This window comes from Aristolochia californica, unplaced genomic scaffold (assembly GCF_029961685.1).
Source record: "Aristolochia californica isolate CCGP_79_NKW_82.1479 unplaced genomic scaffold, dmAriCali1.0.hap1 SCAF_7, whole genome shotgun sequence".
Taxonomy (NCBI): domain Eukaryota; kingdom Viridiplantae; phylum Streptophyta; class Magnoliopsida; order Piperales; family Aristolochiaceae; genus Aristolochia; species Aristolochia californica.
Window position 1 is genome coordinate 16,631,137 of NW_027182268.1, and position 20,352 is coordinate 16,651,488.

The window sequence follows — 20,352 nt, forward strand, 5'->3', positions numbered from 1 at the left end:
TTTTTTCTACACATGTTTTAAAAATGGATATGCATGCTTGAAACATGATAAAGATTCAAATGTACTATGGAACCAAAACTTTTAAAGAGAATAACAAACGCTCATTAAATTCTCAAGTGAACGTGCAGTGGGATATTTGCCCGAGTCAAACAAGCCATTATTTTGCCCATTTTCTAAAAGTTGACCTAACAATCATAGATGATTGTATAGTGGTTTGTCATGCGTAACAGGCTATATTTTTGTGAGAAATTATTTATGGATTGGAAGTCAACACACAGTTAAAAATTGCCTGCCTCCCCCTTTTCCCGACGATTGCAAAACCTGAGATCTAAAAACGAAAAAGTGCTTACGATCTCTAAAAATTACACACACTCTTTGGAATTATCTCTCTCTACATTTTTGCATTGTGCATTTCCATTTTAGATGTACACTTTTTTCTTAAATTAGAACTTTGAATTTTCGCTTTCCCTTTGTCCCGAAAACAAAAAAGGCAAATAGATCACAACAAAATGAAAATTTTATAGTTGATGTACGGAAAAAATTAAAAAAATAAAAAAAGTAAATAAAGAAAATTTATTCACACACCACAAATGAACACAAAAGTTTTGTGATCCAAGTTTGGGAAATTCCACTAGTCCAACACTAATATCTTAGAATTTTACAAGAAGGAGATTTTTTCTACACTTGTTTTAAAAATGGATATGCATGCTAGAAACATGTTAAAGATTCAAATGACCTATGGATCCAAAGCTTTTAAAGAGAATAACAAACGCTCATTAAATTCTCAAGTGAACGTGCGGTGGGATATTTGCCCGAGTCAAACAAGCCATTATTTTGCCCATTTTCAAAAAGTTGACCTAACAATCATCGATGATTATAAAGTGATTTATCATGCGTAACGGGCTATATTTTTGTAAAAAATGACTTATGGATTTCAATTCAACACTCTGATAAAAATCCTCCGCCACCCATTTTTCCCTACGATTGCAAAAGCTGAGATTTAAAAACTAAAAAGAGCTTAAAATCCCTAAAAATTACAGGCACTCTTATGAATTATCTCTCTCTATATTTGTGCATTGTGCTTTTCCATTTTAGATGTACACTTTTTTCTTAAATCAAAACTTTGAGTTTTCGCTCTCCCTTCATCCCGGAAACAAAAAAGGCAAAAAGCTCACAACAAAATAAAAAATTTGTTGTTGATGTATGGAAAAAATTTAAAACAATAACAAATATAAATAAAGAAAATTTATTCACATAACACAAATGAACACAAAAGTTTTGTTATCCAAGTTTGAAAAATTCCACTAGTTTAACCCTAATAGCTTGGAATTTTACAAGAAAGAGATTTGTTCTACACATGTTTTAAAAATGGATTTGCATTTTGAAACATGTTAAAGAAGCGAATGAGCTATGGATGCAAGGCTTTTAAAGAGAATAACAAACGATCATTAAATTCTCAAGTGAAGTTGCGATGGGATATTTACCCGAGTCAAACATACCATTATTTTGCCGATTTGCAAAAAGCCGACATAATAATCATAGATGATTGCAAAGTGATTTATCAGTAGTATCGGGCTATATTTTTGTAAGAAATGACATTTGGATTGGGAGTCAACATTCAATTAAAAATCCCCCGCCTCCCCCTTTTCCCGACGATTACAAAACATGAGATATAAAAACCAAAAAGTGTTTACAATCCCTAAAAATTACAGACACTCTTTGGAATTATCTCTCTCTACATTTGTGCAGTGTGCATTTCCATTTTAGATGTACACATTTTTCTTAAATCAAAACTTCGAGTTTTTCGCTCTCCCTTCATACCGTAAACAAAAAAGGAAACTAGATAACAACAAAATGTACTTTTATAGTTGATGTACTGAAAAAATTTTAAAAAATAAAAAATAAATTAAAAAAATTTGTTCACACACCTCAAATGAACACAAAAGTTTTGTTATCCAAGTTTGGGAAACTCCACTAGTCCAACACTAATATCTTGGAATTTTACATGAAGGAGATTTTTACTACACATGTTTTAAAAATAGATATGCATGCTAGAAACATGTTAAAGATTCAAATCACCATGGATCCAAAGCTTTTAAGGAGAATAACAAACACTTATTAAATTCTCAAGTGAACGTGCGGTGTGATATTTGCCCGAGTCAAACAAGCCATTATTTTTCCCATTTTCAAAAAGTTGACCTAAAAATCATAGAAGATTGTAAAGTGATTTGTCAAGCGTAACGGGCTATATTTTTTTAAGAAATGACTTATGGATTGGAAGTCAACACTCAGTTAAAAATCCTCCGCCACCCATTTTTCCCGACGATTGCAAAACATGAGTCATAAAAACTAAAAAGAGCTTAAAATCCCTAAAAAATATAGACACTCTTCGGAATTATCTCTCTATACATTTGTGCATTGTGCCTTTCCATTTTAGATGTGCACTTTTTTCTTAAATCAAAACTTTGAGTTTTCGCTCTCCCTTCATCCCGAAAACAAAAAAGGCAAAAAGCTCACAACAAAATAAAAATTTTATAGTTGATGTATTGAAAAAATTTCAAACAATAAAAAATGTAAATAAAGAAAATTTATTCACACAACACAAATGAACACAAAAGTTTTGTTATCCAAGTTTGGGAAATTCGACTAGTTTAACCCTCATAGCTTAGAATTTTGCAAGAAAGAGATTTCTACTACACATGTTTTAAAAATGGATATGCATGTTTGAAACATGTTAAAGATGCAAATGAGCTATGTATGCAAAGCTTTTAAAGAGAATAACAAATGCTCATTAAATTCAAAAGTAAAGTTGCGGTGGGATATTTACCCGAGTCAAATAGGCCAATATTTTGCCCATTTGCAAAAAGCCGACATAATAATCATAGATGATTGTAAAGTGAATTATCAGTCGTAACGGGATATATTTTTTTAAGAAATGACTTTTGGATTGGGAGTCATCACTTAGTTAAAAATCCCCCGCCTCCCCCTTTTCCCGACGATTGCAAAACCTGAGATATAAAAACGAAAAAGTGCTTACAATCCCTAAAAATTATAGACAGTCTTTGGAATTATCTCTCTCTATATTTGTGCATTGTGCATTTCCGTTTTAGATGTACACATTTTTCTTAAATCAACACTTCGAGTTTTTCGCTCTCCCTTCATCCCGTAAAATAAAAAGGCAAATATTATAATTGATGTACATAAAAAATTAAAAAAATCCAAAAAGTAATTAATGAAAATTTATTCACACACCACAAATGAACACAAAAGTTTTGTTATCCAAGTTTGGGAAATTCCACTAGTCCAACACTAATATCTTGGAATTTTACATGAAGGAGATTTTTTCTACAGATGATGTAAAAATGGATATGCATGCTAGAAACATGTTAAAGATTCAAATGAGCTATGGATCCAAAGCTCTTAAAGAGAATAAAAAATGCTCATGAAATTCTCTAGTGAACGTGCGGTGGGTTATTCGCCCGAGTCAAACAAGCCATTATTTTGCCCATTTTCAAAAAGTTGACCTAACAATTATAGATGATTGTAAAGTGATTTGTCTTGCGTAACAGGCTATATTTTTTTAAGAAATGACTTATGGATTGGAAGTCAACACTCAGTTAAAAATCGCCCGCCTCCTACATTTATCGACCATTGCAAAACCTTGGATATGAAAAGTAAAAAGTGCTTACGATCCCTAAATATTACAGACTCTCTTTGGAATTATCTCTCTCCACATTTGTGCATTGTGCATTTGCATTTTAGACGTACACTTTTTTCTTAAATCAGAACTTTGAGTTTTCACTCTCCCTTCATCCTGTAAAATGAAAAGGCAAATAGATCACAACAAAATAAAAATTTTATAGTTGATGTGTGAAAAAAATTTAAAACAATATCTAATTTAAATAAAAAATATTTATTCACACACCAAAAATGAACACAAAAGTTTTGTTATCGATGTTTGGGAAATTCGATTAGTCCAACCCTAATAACTATGAATTTTACATGAAGGAGATTTTTTCTACACTTGTTTTAAAAATGGATGTGCATGCTTGAAACTTGTTAAGGATTCAAATGACCTATGGATCCAAAGCTTTTAAAGAGAATAACAAACGCTTATTAAATTATCAAGTGAACGTGCGGTGGGATATTTACCAGAGTTTAACAAGTCTTTATTTTTCCCATTTTCAAAAATTTTGCCTAACAATCATAGATGATTTTAATGTGATTTATCATGCGTAACGGGCAATATTTTTGTAAGTAATGACTATTGGATTGCAATTCAACACTCAGTTAAAAATCCTCCACCACCCATTTTTTCGGACGATTGCTTAACCTGAGATATAAAAACTAAAAAGAGCTTACAATCCCAAAAAATTACAGACACTCTTCGGAATTATCTCTCTCTACATTTGTGCAATGTGCTTTTCCATTTTAGATGTACACTTTTTTCTTAAATCAAAACTTTGAGTTTTCGCTCTCCCTTCATCCCGAAAACAAAAAAGGCAAAAAGCTCACAACAAAATAAAAATTTTATAGTTGATGTATGGAAAAAATTTAAAATAATAACAAATGTAAATAAAGAAAATTTAATCACACAACACAAATGAACACAAAAATTTTGTTATCCAAGTTTGGGAAATTCTACTAGTTTAACCCTAATAGCTTGGAATTTTACAAGAAAGAGATTTATTCTACACATGTTTTAAAAATGGATATGCATGTTTGTAGCATGTTGAAGATGCAAATGAGCTATAGATGCAAATCTTTTAAAGAGAATAACAAACGCTCATTAAATTCACATGTGAACTTGCAGCGGGATATTTACCCGAGTCAAACATGCCATTATTTTACCCATTTGCAAAAAGCTGACATAATAATCATAGTTGATTGTAAAGTGATTTATCAGTCATAACGGGCTATATTTTTGAAAGAAATGACTTTTGGATTTGGAGTCAACACTCAGTTAAAAATCCCCCGCCTACCCCTTTTCCCTATGATTGCAAAACCTTAGATATAAAAATGAATAAGTTCTTACGATCCCTAAAAATTACAGACACTCTTTGGAATTATCTCTCACTACATTTGTGGATTGTGCATTTCCATTTTAGATGTACACTTTTTTCTTAAATCAGAACTTTCAGTTTTCGCTCTCCCTTCATCCTGTAAACAGAAAAGGCAAATAGATTACAAAAAAATAAAAATATAATAGTTGATGTGTGGAAAAAATTTTAAAAAATAAGTAATGTAAATAAAAAATTCTTATTCACACACCACAAATGAACACAAAAGTTTTTTTATCCAAGTTTGGGAAATTCCATTCGTCCAACCCTTATAGCTTGGAATTTTACATGAAGGAGATTTTTTCTACACATGTTTTAATAATGGATCTGCATGCTTGAAACATGTTAAAGATTGAAATGATCTATGCATCCAAAGCATTTAAAAAGAATAACAAACGCTCAATAAATTCTCAAGTGAACGTGCGGGGGGATATTTACCCGAGTCTAAAAAGTCATTATTTTGCCCATTTTCAAAAATTTGACTTAACAGTCATAGATGATTGTAAAGTGATTTATCATGCGTAACGGGCTATATTTTTGTAAGAAATGACTAATGGATTGCAATTCAACACTCAGTTAAAAATTCTTCGCCAGCCATTTTTCCCGACGATTGCAAAACATGAGATATAAAAACTAACAAGGGCTTACAACCCCTAAAAATTACAGACACTCTTCGAAATTATCTCTCTCTACATTTTTACATTGTGCTTTTCCATCTTAGATGTACATTTTTTTCTTAAATCGAAACATTGAGTTCTCGCTATCCCTTCACCCCGAAAACAAAAAAGGCAAAAAGCTCACAACAAAATAAAAATTTTATAGTTGATGTATGGAAAAAATTTAAAACAATAACAGATGTAAATAAAAAAAATTTATTCACACAACACAAATGAAAAAAAAAGTTTTGTTATCCAAGTTGGGGAAATTCCACTAGTTTAACCCTAATAGCTTGGAATTTTACAAGAAAGAGATTTCTACTACACATGTTTTAAAAATGGATATGCATGTTTGAACCATGTTAAAGATGCAAATGAGCTATGGATGCAAAGCTTTTAAGGAGAATAACAAACGCTCATTAAATTCTCAAGTGAACTTGCGGTGGGATATTTACCCGAGTCAAACATGCCATTATTTTGCCCATTTGCAAAAAGCCGACATAATAATCATAGATGATTGTAAAGTGATTTATCAAGCATAACGGGCTATATTTTTGGAAGAAATGACTTTTGGATTGGGAGTCAACACTCAATTAAAAATCCCCCGCCTCCCCCTTTACCCGACGATTGCAAAACCTGAGATATAAAAACGAAAAAGTGCTTACAATCCCTAAAAATTTCAGACACTCTTTGGAATTATCTCTCTCTACATTTTATCTTTGTGCATTTCTATTTTAGATGTACACATTTTTCTTAAATCAAAACTTTGAGTTTTTCGCTCTCCCTTCAACCCGTAAACAAAAAAAACAAAAAGATCACAACAAAATGAAAATTTTATAGTTGATGTACGGAAACAATTTAAAAAATAAAAAAAAGTAAATAAAGAAAATTTATTCACACACCACAAATTAACTCAAAAGTTTTGTTATCTAAGTTCGGGAAATTCTACTAGTCCAACACTAATATCTCAGAATTTTACATGAAGGAGATTTTTTCTACACATGTTTTAAAAATGGATATGCATGCCAGAAACATGTTAAAGATTCAAATGACCTATGGATGCAAAGCTTTTAAAGAGAATAACAAACGCTCATTAAATTCACAAGAGAACGTGCGGTGGGATATTTGCCCGAGTCAAACAAGCCATTATTTTGCCCATTTTCAAAAAGTTGACCTAACAATCATAGATGATTGAAAAGTGATTTTTCATGGGTAACGGGCTATATTTTTGTAAGAAATGACTTATGGATTGGAAGTCAACACTGAGTTAAAAATCGCCCGCCTCCCCCTATTCCCGACGATTGCAAAACATTAGATGTAAAAACGAAAAAGTGCTTACGATCCCTAAAAATTACAGACACACTTTGCAATTATCTCTCTCTACATTTGTGCATTGTGCATTTCCATTTTAGATGTACACTTTTTTTTCTTAAATCTGAACTTTGAGTTTTCGCTCTCCCTTCATCCCGTAAGTAGAAAATACAAAAAGACCACAACAAACTAAAAATTTCATAATTGATGTGTGGAAAAAATTTAAAACAATAACTAATGTAAATAAAAAATTCTTATTCACACACCACAAATGAACACAAAAGTTTAGTTATCCAAGTTTGGGAAATTCCATTAGTCCAACCCTATTAAGCTTGGAATTTTACATGAAGGAGATTTTTTCTACACATGTTTTAAAAATGGATATGCATGCTTGAAACATGTTAAAGATTCAAATGACCTATGGATTCAAAGCTATTAAAGAGAATAAGAAACCCTCATTAAATTCTCAAGTGAACATGTGGGGGGATATTTACCCGAGTCTAACAAGTCATTATTTTGCCCATTTTCAAAAATTTGACTTAACAGTCATAGATGATTGTAAAGTGATTTATCATGCGTAACGGGCTATATTTTTGTAAGAAATGACTAATGGATTGCAATTCAACACTCAGTTAAAAATCCTTCGCCACCCATTTTTCCCGACGATTGCGAAACCTGAGATATAAAAACAAAAAAGTGCTTACAATCCCTAAAAATTTCAGACACTCTTTGGAATTATCTCTCTCTACATTTGTGCATTGTGCATTTCCATTTTAGATGTACAAATTTTTCTTAAATCAAAACTTTGAGTTTTTCGCTCTCCCTTCAACCCGTAAACAAAAAAGACAAAAAGATCACAACAAAATGAAATTTTATAGACTATGTACGGAAAAAAATTTAAAAAATAAAAAAAGTAAATAAAGAAAATTTATTCACACACCACAAATAAACACAAAAGTTTTTTTATCTAAGTTCGGGAAATTCCACTAGTCCAACACTAATATCTTGGAATTTTACATGAAGGAGATTTTTTCTACACGAGTTTTAAAAATGGATATGCATGCAAGAAACATGTTAAAGATTCAAATGACCTATGGATCCAAAGCTTTTGAAGAGAATAACAAACGCTCATTAAATTCTCAAGAGAACGTGCGGTGGATTATTTGCCCGAGTCAAACAAGCCATTATCTTGCCCATTTTCAAAAAGTTGGCCTAACAATCATAAATAATTGTAAAGTGATTTGTGATGCGTAACGGGCTATATTTTTTTAAGATATGACTTATGGATTGGAAGTCAACACTCAGTTCGAAATCGCCTGACTCCCCTTTTCCCGACGATTGGAAAATTTTAGATATAAAAACAAAGAAGTGCTTACGATCCCTAAAAATTTCAGACACTCTTTGGAATTATCCCTCTCTACATTTGTGCATTGTGCTTTTCCATTTTAGATGTACACTTTTTTCTTAAATCAAAACTTTGAGTTTTCGCTCTCCCTTCATCCTGTAAACAGAAAAGGCAAATAGATCACGAAAAAATAAAAATTTTATAGTTGATGTGTGGAAAAAATTTAAAACAATAACTAATTTAAATAAAAAAAATTTATTCACACACCACTAATGAACACAAAAGTTTTGTTATCCAAGTTTGGGAAATTCCATTAGTCCAACCCTAATAGCTTGGAATTTTACATGAAGGAGATTTTTTCTGCACATGTTTTAAAAATGGATATGCATGCTTGAAACATGTTGAAGATTCAAATGACATATGGATCCAAAGCTTTTAAAGAGAATAACAACCGCTCATTAATTTCTCAAGTGAACGTGCGGTGGGATATATGCCGGAGTCAAACAAGCCATTATTTTTCCCATTTACAAAAAGTTGGCCTAACAATCATAGACTATTGTAAAGTGATTTGTCGTGCGTAACGGGCTATATTTTTGTAAGAAATGACTTATGGATTGGAAGTCAACACTCAGTAAAAAATCGCCCGCCTCCCCCTTTTACGGACGATCGTAAAACCTTACATATAAAAACGTAAAAGTGCTTATGATCCCTAAAAATTAAAGACACACATTGGAATTATCTTTTTCTACAATTGTGCAATGTGCACTTCCGTTTTAGGTGCACACTTTTTTCTTAAATCAGAACTTTGAGATTTCGCTCTCCCTTCATCCCGTAAACAGAAAAGGCAAATAGATCACAACAAAATAAAAAATTTATAGTTGATGTGTGGAAAAAATTTAAAACAATAACTAGTGTAAATAAAAAAAATTTATTAACACACCACAAATGAACACAAAAGTTTTGTTATCCAAGTTTGGGAAATTCCAATAGTCCAACCCTACTAGCTTGGAATTTTACATGATGGAGATTTTTTCTACACATGTTTTAAAAATGGATATGCATGCTTGAAACATTTTAAAGATTCAAATGACCTCTGGATCCAAAGACTTTAAAGAGAAAAATAAACGCTGATTAAATTCTCAAGTGAACGTGCGGTGGGATATTTACCCGAGTCTAACAAGTCATTATTTTTCCCATTTTTAAAAATTTGACCTAACAATAATAGATGATTGTAAAGTGATTTTTCATGTGTAACAGGCTATATTTTTGTCAGAAATGACTTATAGATTGCAATTCAACAATCGGTTAAAAATCCTCCGGCACCCATTTTTCCCGACGATTGCAAAACCTGAGATATAAAAACTAAAAAGAGCTTACAATCCCTAAAAATTACAGACACTCTTCAGAATTATCTCTCTCTACATTTGTGCATTGTGCTTTTCCATTTTAGATGTACACTTTTTTCTTACATCAAAACTTTGAGTTTTCATTCTCCCTTCATCCCGGAAACAAAAAAGGCATAAAGCTCAGAATTTTTTTTTTTTTATAGTTGATGTATAGAAAAATTTAAAAATAATAAAAAATGTAAATAAAGAAAATTTATTCACACAACACAAATGAACACAAAAGTTTTGTTATCCAAGTTGGGAAATTCCACTAGTTTAACCCTAATGGCTTGGAATTTTACAAGAAAGAGATTTCTACTACACATGTTTTAAAAATGGATATGCATGTTTGAAACATGTTAAAGATGCAAATGAGCAATGGATGCAAAGCTTTTAAAGAGAATAACAAATGCTCATTAAATTCTCAAGTGAACATGCGGTGGGATGTTTACCTGAGATAAACATGCCATTATTTTGCACATTTGCAAAAAGCTTACATAAAAATCATAGATGATTGTAAAGTGATTTATCAGTCATAACGGGCTATATTTTTGTACGAAATGACTTTTGGATTGTGAGTCAACACTCAGTTAAAAATCCCCCGCCTCCCCCTTTTCCCGACGATTGCAAAACCTAATATATAAAAACGAAAAAGTTCTTACTATCCCTAAAAATTACATACACACTTTGGAATTTATCTCTCTCTACATTTGTGCATTGTGCATTTCCGTTTTAGATGTACACATTTTTCTTAAATCAAAACTTCGAGTTTTTCGCTTTCCCTTCATCCCGTAACAAAAAAAGGCAAATACATCACAACAAAATGAAAATTTTATAGTTGATGTCAGGAAAAAATTTGAAACAATAAAAATATTAAATAAAGAAAATTTATTCACACACCACAAATGAACACAAAAGTTTTGTTATCCAAGTTTGGGAAATTCCACTAGTCCAACACTAATATCTTGGAATTTTACATGAAGGAGATTTTTTCAACATTTGTTTTAAAAATGGATATGCATGATAGAAACATCTTAAAGATTCAAATGACCTATGGATCCAAAGCTTTTAAAGTGAATAAGAAACACTCATTAAATGGTCAAGTGAACGTGCGGTGGGATATTTGCTCGAGTCAAACAAGCCATTATTTTGCCCATTTTCAAAAAGTTGACCTAACAATCATAAATAATTGTAAAGTGATTTGTCATGCATAACGGGCTATATTTTTGTAAGAAATGACTTATGGATTGGAAGTCAACACTTAGTCAAAAATCGCCCGCCTCCCCCTTTTCCCCACGATTGCAAAACCTTAGATATAAAAACGAAAAAGAGCTTACGATCCTTAAAAATTACAGACTCTCTTTGGAATTATCTCTCTCTGCATTTGTGCATTGTGCATTTCCATTTTAAATGTACACTTTTTTCTTAAATTAGAACTTTGAGTTTTCGCACTCCCTTCATCCCGAAAAGAGAAAAGGCAAATAGATCACAACAAAATAAAAATTTTATAGTTGATGTGTGGAAAAAATTTAAAACGATAACTAATGTATATAAATAATATTTATTCACGAACCACAACTGAACACAAAAGTTTTGTTATCCAAGTTTGGGAAATTCCATTAGTCCAACCCTAATAGCATAGAATTTTACGTGAAGGAGATTTTTTCTACACATGTTTTAAAAATGGATATGCATGCTTGAAACATGTTAAAGATTCAAATGACCTATGGATCCAAAGTATTTAAAGAGAATAAAAAGTGCTCATTAAATTCTCAATTGAACGTGCGGTGGAATATTTATCCGAGTCTAACAAGTCATTATTTTGCCCATTTTAAAAAATTTGACGTAACAATCATAGATGATTATAAAGTGATTTATCATCCGTAACGGGCTATATTTTTGTAAGAAACGACTTCAGGATTGATTTTCAACACTCAGTTAAAAATCTTCCGTCACCCATTTTTCCCGACGATTGCAAAACCTGAGATATAAAAACTAAAAAGAGCTTACAATCCCTAAAAATTACAGACACTCTTCGGAATTATCTCTCTCTACGTTTGTGCATTGTGCTTTTCCATATTATATGTACAGTTTTTTCTTAAATCAAAACTTTGTGTTTTCGCTCTCCCTTCATCCCGAAAACAAAAAAGGCAAAAAGCTCACAACAAAATAAAAATTTTGTAGTTGATGTATGGAAAAAATTTAAAACAATAACAAATATAAATAAATAAAATTTATTTAGTCAACACAAATGAACACAAGCAGCTTTATACTCTGCTTCGGTTGATGATAGTGCAACTGTTTTTTGCTTCTTACTAACCCATGAGATGATACCACTTCCAAAGAAGAATCCGTAGCCAGTAACGGATTTCCTCGTGTCAATATCTGTCATCAAAGAGCTGGTGCACCCACTTTGGTTGTGGCTTCCATGGGGGTGCACTAGGTTGGCTTGTTGTTTCTTTTTTAACAGAAACATCTTCTACATCACTCACTGGCTATTCTATAGGCACTTGGTGAGTTACTTCATCGGTTGGTGACAAAATGGTAGGATCATTATCCTCCATTGAGAGTGGTTGCTCATTAAACACCACGTCTCGGCTTATGACTAACTTCTTGGCCTCTACATCATAGAGTCTATATGCTTTAGACTCTTAACTATAACCCAAGAAGATACATTTCTTGCTCTTGTCATCTAATTTCTTTCTTTTTTCTTTGGGAATATGTACAACACACTCACACCCAAATTTTCTTAAATGAGACACAGAAGGTTTCATACCTGAGTAAGCCTCATTTGGAGTCTTTTCATTCAATGCTTTTGTGGAGCATCGATTTAGGACATATACGTTCAGCTACACCATTTTGTTCTGGTGTAAGTGGAGCAGTAGGTTGGCGTTTGATGCCAATTGAATTACAGTAGCTAGAGAATTCAGCAGAACAGAATTCCCCCCCACGATCTATAGGAAACTTCTACACAGTTGCTGCGTTCTCATTTGTCACTTGCTTATGCCACACATTGAATTTTGCAAGAGCATCAGCCTTGTCCCGAAGGAAGTACACCCACATCTTTCTACTGTAATCGTCGACTAACAGCATAAAGTAGAAAGATCCTCCTAACGCCATCATAGTCATTTTCCCACAGAGATCAGCATGTACCAACTCTAGAGGAGCCTTTGATTTGTTTTGACTCTCTTTGGGAAATGACTTTCTTTGTTGCTTGCCTAGCATACAAGCTTCACAAGGTTCTTCAATTACATCAATTGAAGGCAAATCTGTCACCATATTTTTCCTCTGCATTTCCTTCAACACATGAAAGGAAATGTGTCTGAATCATTCATGCCAAATTTGACTATTTTTGGCATCAACAATAGCAGAAAGTGAGTTGATTTCATAAAGGTTATCCCTGCGGATACCTCTTGCAACTATGTTCTCATTTTTATCAAGAATAAGAGATTCATTTTTCTTGAACCGTACCTCCAAATCTTTTTCTATAATTGCAACTACGGACAACAGGTTTCTTGAGATTTGGGGAACAAGTAGAACATCCGCTATCTTCTTACTTTCTCCATCATCAGACTTAATGGATATGGTGCCTATCCCTTCAACGGGACGTCTCGCATTATTCCCGACCACCACGTTCGTTGGTTGTTGTAGAGGATTTAAAGAATCGTATAATTCTTTCTTGCTGGTCATGTGTCGGGAAGCTCCAGAATCTAACACCCATGTACTCTTTTGTTGTACATGAGCACTAGAGCATGATTCCTCTGTGACAGTGAACAGAGGAAGCTCAATTTCTGTAGAATTTGCAGATTCTCTATTCTTCTAGTTTTGTTTCACCGTGCCGTTCTTCTCATCGTGGATTCGTGTTCTACAATCTTTCACAGCATGGCCCTTCTTGTTACAGTAATATCACGATCCAAAGAACTTCTTACTCTTTGGTTTCTTCTTTGTTTCATTGCTAACCTTTGCTTTTGCTGTGAAGGCAAAGTCTGACTGATTGTCTTTACCTTTTAGCCTCATCTCCTCCTCCATCAATAAGGAAGAGAAATCTTCAAATGTTGTCACGAGGCCGTCAAATTTTTGTGGTAGTACTTGAATACATCTTCGAGCAAGTTCCTCTGTTGACTTGGCTATACCAACAGAAGCCATTTTATCACGTATGTTTTTCATCCTAGTAATAAAAGACTCTGCTGCCTCATTTTCACTTAATCTTTCAGCAGCAAGTTGATTTTCCAGATTTTGGATATGAGTCTGGTTCCTCGTTTCATACTGATTTTTCAGTATGTTCCATGCTTCATTCGCCTTCGAAGTATGGTGAATCAGGGTGAGGATAGAATCTTGAATACTTGTGACAATTGCACAAAGTTCATCAGCATTCTTCCTTCTCCAATCTTTGACGAGCTGAGGATTAGGAGTGATCTTTTCACCATTGGTGACAGCAACAGGTTCAGCATCAACTCCCAGAACTATATCAAGAAGTTCATAGGAGTCCAAAATCGTAATGATTTTGAACTTCCACAGGAGATAGTTCGTGCCATCATGTTTGCCTTCTGTGAAAGCTGGGGGACGAATACGTATTGCTGGTACAGAACCAGAACTAACAGTAGAGCTACTAGGCTTAAGATCAGTCATGATGTTGTGCTTTACGACAGATGATTGTTGTTAAGAGTTCCCTAGAGCTCTGATACCATGTAAAACAGAGTAAGCTCAGCCCAGGAACATCTAAACAACAATCAAGAAGAAAGCCAACACTGATCTATTACAAATACGATAAGAAACTTCGTCCCACGACACACTCTAGAAGAGCTTCAATGGTTTCTGGACTGAACAGAATTTACAAGAAGAAACTAAACAATAAAACAGAGTAATGAAGAAGGAATACCTTTCATTTTCTGGATACCAATGCAGCTGAAGAACACCTCTATTTATAAGTGTTTTTCATCTAGGAAGCTTGTAGAGCAAGCCATCTAGGAAGCTTGTAGAGCACACCATCTAGGAAGCTTGTAGAGCAAGCCATCTAGGAAGCTTGTAGAGCAAGCCATCCTGTTGTCCTCCACATTGGCACTTGCTGATGCAATCGTGACACGTGCTTACCGTGGGGTCAGCCCCATTAGACCCCCGAACCCTACTATCCGTTTTACTGTTTCTTCACAAGTAACCATTGCGGTCACAATTTGACCTCATCAGCATCTAAGCTCGAACCGTTAACTAATTACTCACTATCGACATTGGCGCTCCTCATACTTGGGGGCCAGTGAATACATTACATTAATGGTAACTTGAGAGAGGTGGGCATTGAAACACTAACAGATTTGAATTCAACACTCAGTTAAAAATCGCCCGCCTCCCCCATTTCCCGACGATTGCAAAACCTGAGATATAAAAACGAAAAAGTGCTTACAATCCCTAAAAATTACAAACACTCTTTGGAATTATAACTCTCTAAATTTCTGCATTGTACATTTCCGTTTTAGATGTACACATTTTTCTTAAATCAAAACTTCGAGTTTTTCGCTCTCCCTTCATCCCGTAAACAAAAAAGGCAAATAGATCACAACAAAATGAAAATTTTATAGTTGATGTATGGAAAAAATTTAAAACAATAAAAAAAGTAAATAAATAAAATTTATTCACACACCACAAATGAACACAAAAGTTTTGTTATTCAAGTTTGGGTAACTCCACTAGTCCAACACTAATATCTTGGAATTTTACATGAAGGTGATTTTTTCTACACATGTTTTAAAAATGGATATGCATGCTAGAAACACGTTAAAGATTCAAATGACCTATGGATCCAAAGCTTTTAAAGATAATAAAAAACGCTCATTAAATTCTCAAGTGAACGTGCGGTGGGATATATTGCCCGAGTCAAACATGCCATTATTTTGCCCATTTTCAAAAAGTTGACCTAACAATCATAGATGATTGTAAAGTGATTTGTCATGCGTAACGGGCTATATTTTAGTAAGAAATGACTTATGGATTGGAAGTCAATACTCAGTTAAAAATCGCCCGCCTCCCCCTTTTCCCGGTGATTGCAAAACCTTAGACATAAAAACGAAGAAGTGCTTACGATCCCTAAAAATTACCGACACTCTTGGGAATTATCTCTCTCTACATTTGTGTATTGTGCATTTCCAATTTAGATGTACACATTTTTCTTAAATGAAAACTTCAAGTTTTTCACTCTCCCTTCATCCCGTAAAAAAAAAAGGCAGATAGATCACAACAAAATGAAAATTTTATAGTTGATGTACGGAAAAAATTTAAAACAATAAAATAAGTAAATAAAGAAAATTTATTCACACACCACAAATGAACACAAAAGTTTTTTTATCCTTGTTTGGGAAACTCCACTAGTCCAACACTAATATCTTGGAATTTTACATGAAGGAGATTTTTTCTACACATGTTTTAAAAATGGATATGCATGATAGAAACATGTTAAAGATTCAAATGACCTATGGGTCCAAAGCTTCTAAAGAGAATAACAAAAGCTCATTAAATTCTCAAGTGAACGTGCGGTGGGATATCTGCCCAAGTCAAAAAAACCATTATTTTGCCCATTTTCAAAAATTTGACCAAACGATCATAGATGATTGTAAAGTGATTTATGGTGCGTAACGGGCTATATTTTTTGTAAGAAATGACTTATGGATTGCAATTCAACACTCAGTTAAAATTCGCCTGCCACCCATTTTTCCCGACGATTGTAAAACCTGAGATATAAAAACTAAAAAGAGCTTACAATCCCTAAAAATTACAAACACTCTTCGGAATTATCTCTCTCTACATTTTTTCATTGTACTTTTCCATTTTAGATGTACACTTTTTTCTTAAATCAAAACTTTGAGTTTTCGCTCTCCCTTCATCCCGAAAAAAAAAAGGCAAAAAGCTCACAACAAAATAAAAATTTTATAGTTCATGTATGGAAAAAATTTAAAACAATAACGAATGTAAATAAAGAAAATTTATTCACACAACACAAATGAACACAACAATTTTGTTATCCTAGTTTGGGAAATTCCACTAGTTTAACCCTAATAGCTTGGAATTTTACAAGAAAGTGATTTCTTCTATACATATTTTAAAAATGGATATGCCTGTTTGAAACATGTTAAAGATGAAAATGAGCTATGGACGCAAAGCTTTTAAAGAGAATAACAAACACTCATTAAATTCTAGAGTCAACTTGCGGTGGGATATTTACCCGAGTCAAACATGCCATTATTTTGTCCATTTGGAAAAAGCCGACATAATAAACATAGATGATTGTAAAGTGATTTATCATGCGTAACGGGCTATATTTTTTTAAGGAATGACTTGTGGATTGGGAGTCAACACTCAGTCAAAAATCCCCTGCCTCCGCCTTTTAACAACGATTGCAAAACCTGAGATATAAAAAAGAAAAAGTGCTTATAATCCCTAAAAATTATAGACACTTTTTGGAATTATCTCTCTTTACATTTGTGCATTTTGCATTCCGTTGTAGATGTATACATTTTTATTAAATCAAAACTTCGAGTTTTTCGCTCTCCCTTCATCCCGTAAATAAAAAAGGCAAATAGATCAAAACAAAATGAAAATTTTACAGTTGATGTACGGAAAAAATTTAAAACAAAAAAAAAGTAAATAAAGAAAATTTATTCACACACCACAAATGAACACAAAAGTTTTGTCATCCAAGTTTGGGAAACTCCACTAGTCCAACACCAATATCTTGGAATTTAACATGAAGGAGATTTTTTCTACTCATGTTTTGAAAATGGATATGCATGCTTGAAACATGTTAAAGATGCAAATGAGCTATGGATGCAAAGCTTTTAAAGAGAATAACAAACGCTCATTAAATTCTCAAGTGAACTTGCGATGGGATATTTGCCCGAGTCAAACATGTCATTATTTTGCCCATTTGCAAAAAGCCAACATAATAATCATAGATGATTGTAAAGTGATTTATCAAGCATAACGGGCTATATTTTTGGAAGAAATGACTTTTGGATTGGGAGTCAACACTCAGTTAAAAATCCCCCGCCACCCCCTTTTCCCGACGATTGCAAAACCCTAGATATAAAAACGATAAAGAGCTTACAATCCCTAAAAATTACCGACACTCTTCGGAATTATCTCTCTCTACATTTGTGCATTGTACTTTACCACTTTAGATGTACACATTTTTCTTAAATCAAAACATCGAGTTTTTCGCTCTCCCTTCATCCCGTAAACAAAAAAGGCAAATAGATCACAACAAAATGAAAATTTAATAGTTGATGTCCGGAAAAAATTTAAAACAAAAAAAAAATTAAATAAAGAAAATTTATTCACACACAACAAATGAACACAAAAGTTTTGTTATCCAAGTTTGGGAAAGTCCACTAGTCCCACACCAATATCTTGGAATTTAACATGAAGGAGATTTTTTCTACACATGCTTTAAAAATGGATATGCATTCTAGAAACATGTTAAAGATTCAAATGACCTATGGATCCAAAGCTTCTAAAGAGAATAACAAACGCTCATTAAATTCACTAGTGAACATGCGGTGGGATATTTGCCCGAGTAAAACAAGCCATTATTTTACCCGAGTAAAACAAGCCATTATTTTGCCCATTTTCAAAATGTTGACCTTACAATCATAGATGATTGTAATGTGATTTTTCATGTGTAACGGGCTATATTTTTGTAAGAAATGACTTATGGATTGGAAATTAACACTCAATTAAAAATCGTCCGCCTCCCCCTTTTCCCGACGATTGCAAAACCTTACAGATAAAAATGAAAAACTGCTTACGATCCCTAAAAATTACAGACACTCTTTGGAATTATCTCTCTCTACATTTGTGCATTGTGCATTTCCATTTTAGATGTACACTTTTTTCTTAAGTCAGAACATTGTGTTTTCGCTTTCCCTTCATCCAGTAAACAGAAAAGGCAAATAGATCACAACAAAATAAAAATTTTACAGTTGATGTGTGGAAAAAATTTAAAACAATAACTAATGTAAATAAAAAATATTTATTCACACACCACAAATGAACACAAAATTTTTGTTATCCAAGTTTGGGAAATTCCATTAGTCCAACCCTAATAGCTTGGAATTTTACAAGAAGGAGATTTTTTCTACACATGTTTTAAAAATGGGTATGCAAGGTTGAAACATGTTAAAGATTCAAATGACCTATGGATCTAAAGCTTTGAAAGAGAATAACAAACACTCATTGAATTCTCAAGTGAACGTGCGGTGGGATATTTACCCGAGTCTAACATGTCATTAATTTGCCCATTTTCAAAAATTTGACCTGACAATCATAAATGATTGTAAAGTGATTTATCAGGCGTAACGGGCTATATTTTTGTAAGAAATGACTTATGGATTGCGATTCAACACTCAGTTAAAAATCCTCCACCACCCATTTTTCCCGACGATTGCAAAACCAGAGAGATAAAAATTAAAAAGAGCTGACAATCCCTTAAAATTATAGACACTCTTCGGAATTATCTCTCTCTATATTTGTGCATTGTGCTTTTCCATTTTAGATGTACACTTTTTTCTGGAATCAAAACTTTGAGTTTTCACTCTCCCTTCATACCGAAAACAAAAAAGGCAAAAAGCTCAACACAAAATAAAAATTTTATAGTTGATGTACGGAAAAAATTTAAAACAATAAAAAATGTAAATAAATAAAATTTATTCACACAACACAAATGAACACAAAATTTTTGTTATCCAAGTTTGGGAAATTCCACTTGTTTGACCCTAATGGCTTGCAATTTTACAAGAAAGAGATTTCTTTTACTCATGTTTTAAAAATGGATATGCATGTTTGAAACATGTTAAAGATGCAAATGAGCTATGGATGCAAAGCTTTTAAAGAGAATAACAAACGCTCATTAAATTCTCAAGTGAACTTGCGATGGGATATTTACCCGAGTCAAACTTGCCATTATTTTGCCCATTTGCAAAAAGCCGACATAATAATCATAGATGATTATAAAGTGATTTATCAAGCATAACGGGCTATATTTTTGGAAGAAATGACTTTTGGATTGGGAGTCAACACTCAGTTAAAAATCCCCCGCCACCCCCTTTTCCCAACCATTGCAAAACCTGAGATATAAAAATGATAAAGAGCTTACAATCCCTAAAAATTACAGACACTCTTCGAAATTATCTCTCTCTACATTTGTGCATTGTACTTTACCATTTTAGATGTACACTTTTTTCTTAAATCAAAACTTTGAGTTTTTGCTCTCCCTTCATTCCGTAAACAAAAAAGGCAAATAGATCACAACAAAATGAAAATTTTATAGTTGATGTACAGAAAAAATTTTAAAAAATAAAAAAATTAAAATAAGAAAATTTAATCACACACCACAAATGAACACAAAAGTTTTTTAATCCAAGTTTGGGAAACTCCACTAGTCCAACACCAATATCTTGGAATTTAACATGAAGGAGATTTTTTCTACACATGCTTTAAAAATGGATGTGCATTCTAGAAACATGTTAAAGATTCAAATGACCTATGGATCCAAATCTTTTAAAGAGAATAACAAACGCTCATTAAATTCTCTAGTGAACGTGCGGTGGGAT